Here is a 5753-nt window from a genome sequence, read left to right as displayed (position 1 = left end):
ATCAGTTGTAAAATCATCTAAATTAAACTGATGGTGCATGCAATTAGGAAAAGGCCTATGAGGATTGCACAATTGATAATTGAGGAATTTCCTAACTAGAATTTGCACCACATGTTGCAAAGGAAACGCCGTAAGGCGGGAGCATAGGAAAGAATAACATAGAAGATAGAAGCAAAAAAATTATGCAATCTTATTTATCTACCGACATTTCTGTGAGAAAAAAATTGTAGAAAACCTTTAAAAGACATCTAGTGCTATTCCATGATTAGTCCATTTAGTCTCATCTCTCTCTCCCAAGCACTCTTCATTTGGTGAATGCATTGAAAAAGTGTCCATGACAACCATGGTTTTGGTGGCTTGGAGTTGAGTTGGCATTGATGATAGGAAGAAATTTTGAGGATTTGAAAGAAAGCTTTTATACTCTCGATATGTTTCATTGGGGATGAACTTTCTCATAGTATAGGGTTTGTTGGGTACATACCCTCCATATGGGTATTGTCCAAAATTCAAAGCAACATGTTGCCCCTGATGCCACCCAGATTATTGTAGTTAAGATCCTTGCTAGATCTTCCTTTGCCTCCAACTTTGGCCACCTGCCACCTAGATTATTGTAGTTAATATCCCTGCTAGATCATCCTTTGTCTCCACCTTTAGCCACCAGGATGCATGTAATAATATCTAGAAAGAGTATTCCCATATTGTTGTGGAGAAAGCCAATTCTGAGTAAAGAGGGCATGTGGTTGGGTGCATGCTAGAAGAAATTAGGAAGGGGCTACTTTCTAGAAAAGTGGATTGAAGATAAAGCACCATTGCAGAAGGTGCATGTGGAAAATTTTTATTCTTCTAATATGTTTTGTGTTGAGTTTGCAAATATGAAAGATCAAGTATGCAAATGTTTTTTATTATGAGCAAGAATTCCAAAAGATCAGTGACCAATAAGAAATTGAGTTTTTCCTTGAAAGCGATGAGCTGAACATTGCATGTAGTTTGTGCATAGATTCCAACGTTATGAACAATGGGAAAGTTGTTATAAATTGTGGCTACGCAATAATCAAATATGTTTAAGAGATGATAATAGTACCTAAAGAGAAAGATATCATAGGAGAGTATCCCAACTTGAGGCAACATTGGGTGGTTATTTACGAGGCTTTTGATTCATCGGGTATTGATGGAGAATGGAATATGAAAGTCAAGTCATGTTTTTATTGTCTCAAATTAAACCACATTCCTTGCAAGCAAGTCTCCATCCTTGTCAAATCACCTTTTTTTTCAAATGGAGATGCGTTTAACTCCATGGAGTATTTGTCCGGTGTAAAAATGAACATATGTATTAATGAAGACATGTATAAGATGAAATCTCATAATCATTTATCCTAATCATCAATAGTGGGTTTAAGTCATTGGTCCCTTATCACTTGATTCTAGGAGTGTTCAAATTCATCTCATCTATTCACACTTAATAGATTATACTAGGTATTATGAGGTCCATTTTTATCATTGGTGGGTCCCATTATGTCCACCTTTAGCCACCAAGATGCATGTAATAATATCTAGAAATAGTATTCCCATATTGTTGTGGAGAAAGCCAATTTTGAGTAAAGAGGGCATGTGGTTGGGTGCATGCCAAAAGAAATTAGGAAGGGGCTACTTTCTAGAAAAGTGGATTGAAGATAAAGCACCATTGCAGAAGGTGCCTGTGAAAATTTTTTATTCTTCTAATATGTTTTGTGTTGAGTTTGCAAATATGAAAGATCAAGTATGCAAATGTTTTTTATTATGATGAAGAATTCCAAAAGATCAATGACCAATAAGAAATTGAGTTTTTCCTTGTGTAGTTTGTGCACATATTCCAACGTTATGGACAATGGGGAAGTTGCAATATATAAAGGCAGAGAAATTGTGGCTACGCAATAATCAAATATGTTTAAGAGATGATAACAGTACCTAAAGAGAAAGATATCATAGGAGAGTACCCCAACTTGAGGCAACATTGGGTGGTTATTTATGAGGCTTTTGATTCATCGGGTATTGATGGAGAATGGAATATGAAAGTCAAGTCATGTTTTTACTGTCTCAAATTAAACCACATTCCTTGCAAGCAAGTCTCCATCCATGTCAAAGCACCTTTTTTTTCAAATGGAGATGCACTTAACTCCATGGAGTATTTGTCCGGTGTAAAAATGAACATATGTATTAATGTATTAATGAAGACATGTATAAGATGAAATCTCATAAGCATTTATCCTAATCATCAATAGTGGGTTTAACTCATTGGTCCCTTATCACTTGATTCTAGGAGTGTTCAAATTCATCTCATCTATTCACACTTAATAGATTATACTAGGTATTCTGAGGTCCATTTTTATCATTGGTGGGTCCCATTGTGTCCATTAATAGTTTTCCTCATTAAATGGTACTAAAGTAGTTTCTTATATGCTTGACATTACCTCTCAGATTCATAAATTATAGAATCATACCATTGATAGGTTTGGAGACATTGGGCCTAGGAGGAAATTACTCATTTTTTCTACCTCTCCCAAGTTGCGGTGGGGTATATCATTACTATTTGAAAACCTTGAATACTATTTTGGCACTATTATTGGTGCTAGATACCGTGACATAGATCTGGTGTTAGATACTTTGATATAGATTATTAGTGCTAGATACTGTGACATAGATCTGGTGCTAGATACGATGACATAGATGCACATTATATATGGTCGACACTATGATCTGTTTTATGACATGGATCCCCCATGTACTCTATAATGGCCATGGTATTCCATATTATTACATGGAAACACAACATATTTTGCAAGTCTTCATGGATTTTTCTCTTTTACTGAGAATGGGTATGCCTACCTCAGAGACGATTTATATATCTAATTGTTTGATGACTAGTTGTAGGCACTTATAGGTCTTTGATCCAATAAATGTTTACATATGCCACTCTACTCACCATGAATTTCTTAATCTATATATATCTAATTGGTTGATGACTAGTTGTAGGCACTTCTAGGTCTTTGATCTAATAAATGTTTACATATGCCACTCTACTCACCATGAATTTATGAATTTCTTAATATATTTTAGCCATCAATTCCTTTTATGACCTTATACATTAGCATGCATATGTTATAATTATATTTTCCAACACTTCTAGGTCTTTGATCTAATAAATGTTTACATATGCCACTCTACTCACCATGAATTTATGAATTTCTTAATATATTTTAGCCATCAGTTCCTTTTATGACCTTATACATTAGCATACATATGTTATAATTATATTTTCCACCATAGGTATTGCAAGGAATTTACTACATGAGGCTAAAATTAGATAATTGAGTAATTTCTCATAATTATTTTAGAATGGAGTAATTATTCTGTCACAATTTCATATGAAAAAAAAAAATCATAATTAGAAAAACTCATAATTGAAAAACATTCGTTGATAATTGAGTGTGGAACGTGAGCAAATGATCATAATAGGGAAAAGATCCATTGCAACTTAGACAAAATATGATAATTGAGCATGGAAGATATCTATGAATTGTGATTTCTTGGTTCACATGCCATGACCTGTATCCACCTAATTCACATCCCATGAAGCCTATATTCAATCTCTTGTAAATTCCTTCAAGAAGATGTCAAATTGGAAGATAGGAAAACCTAAAATTTAAGAGTGGAAATTTTGTTGCAATAAAGTCACTAGCTAAGGTGTCTTAAGCGGCAAGGAACAAGAAGGGTCTTCAACCAAGGCTCAAGGTATAATATGGTTCTTATAATGCTATTCACATTATATTAATATGGATCTACATTATTGTCTTCGACCAAGGCTCAAGGTATAATATGGTTCTTATAATGCTATTCACGTTATATTAATATGGATCTACATTATTGTCTTCAACCAAGGCTCAAGGTATAATATGGTTCTTATAATGCTATTCACATGATATTAATATGGATCTACATGATTTCTCCCTCCATCATATGTTGTATTCAATTCCATATACTATATCTAATTTTTCTTCAATATATTAGGTTAGATTTAGTTGTAATCAACATTCCTACTTGCTTGAAAAGGTTAAGAATGACATTTATTTTCCATGTGTGTAGGTAGCAAGTGATAGGAGCAGGAGCATTAAATCTCTAGAGAACGACCTTTAAGAAAACGGTATGTTCCATGACTCCTCTTCTCATAGCAAGGAATTATATTGATTACAATAGATCTAGAGGGATTTTGTGTAGTGATCTATCATCCTCTTTGTCTCTGATCTCATTAGATAAAAGAATAGATCTTCTTATATACAATAAAAATTTTCTACAACAATTGGACATATATGAAGGATCCAAGAAAGAAACAATGTGGATATTGGTCTCAATATAATTTCTTTTGTTATTTTTTATGATAGTGAGTAGGAGGGAACCAAAGTGTGTAAGAATTCTCTTTGTGAATGTATAAGGTTTGATGCAGGAGCATCCAGCTAAGGGCACCATGACTGGGTGTTGGTCTCTGCCAAGGTGGAAAGATTTATTAGTGTTTAGTTTCTTTATGTTTAATTGGTCAAAGCAGAATGTAGGGACTTGTTTTTTTTAATTTCATGATTAGTTAGGGAACAGTATAGTTAGTTAGGGTCACTGTCACAATTGTCTGTCTTTTAGTGAGTGATTATCGTATAACTGTTTCTTCCATTTAGAAAAAAAATACATCTATGATTAATTGTAAAATCTTGCAGTGCAAGAAGAACCGAATGAGTTAACAGTTATGTAACTAATAAAAGAAACAACTGAAGCGTAACTGTGCACAGTTCAGGTAACTGTGGGCAAACAATACAAATATGAAATGTAAATCATTCTGAGGGGTTCAACATATGAGAACAGTAATAGAATACAGAGAATAATTTTCTTTCATTCGAGTCCATCTGTAACAGTCATTGAAATATTTATCTACTTTTCCCTAATCATTGAATAAACCAAAATAAGCAGATACTATGCATGCATAACCTTTTCATTTATTTTTCTCTCCTAAGGAACAGAAGGCAGACAAGGAAAATTGCACGAGAACTTCCAGTACGAAGGTTGGCGAACAACAAACAGAGTCCACGACTGAAAGAACCAGGCACATTACGAACAGTGCAACCAAGAACGAGTATATAAATGCTGAGTAACAAAATCCAGGACAGAGGTAACAAATACAACCGAATACATTGTATTTCCTTTCATTCCAAAAACAAAATATTTGTATACATATGACAGAGTCCAAGGATAACCCAACGAACAGCTAAAGAACCAACCGAACCAGTAGAACCCCAGACGAGGGTTCTGGATGGCCTCCAAACAATATTTTTACAATTACACAACTGTGGATTACAAACAAGGGTCTGTACAAATTAACCCAGGTCGCATAGCGACGACAGAGAAGCATAAGCGAACAAGAACTGGGACTCTGTCTAACAAAACCGACAGAGACTAATAATAAAAACAAGTTGATAACAGTGGCAGAGCCTACCGGGAGAGAGCCGAAGCGTTTACACTAACCACGCCAAAGAACGAACCCCCAACCTATGCAATCAAAACAGGGCAACATTGTCAGCCCAAATGAAGAGTAAGGGACAATGAAAAGCAAACGAAGCATAAGGAATTATCTGCACAGTGAACGAATCGATTACCTGGAGGTTTAGTCATGTGGGAGAAATGCAAACCCACTGAGCCACAGTCCATGGTGACATCCTGAGACCAAGGAGTCGTTC

This window comes from Pinus tabuliformis, chromosome 5_2, assembly GCF_031772625.1.
Source record: "Pinus tabuliformis cultivar Carrire ecotype Pingquan chromosome 5_2, CPIR1, whole genome shotgun sequence".
NCBI classification, from domain to species: domain Eukaryota; kingdom Viridiplantae; phylum Streptophyta; class Pinopsida; order Pinales; family Pinaceae; genus Pinus; species Pinus tabuliformis.
This window is presented reverse-complemented; position numbering follows the sequence as displayed.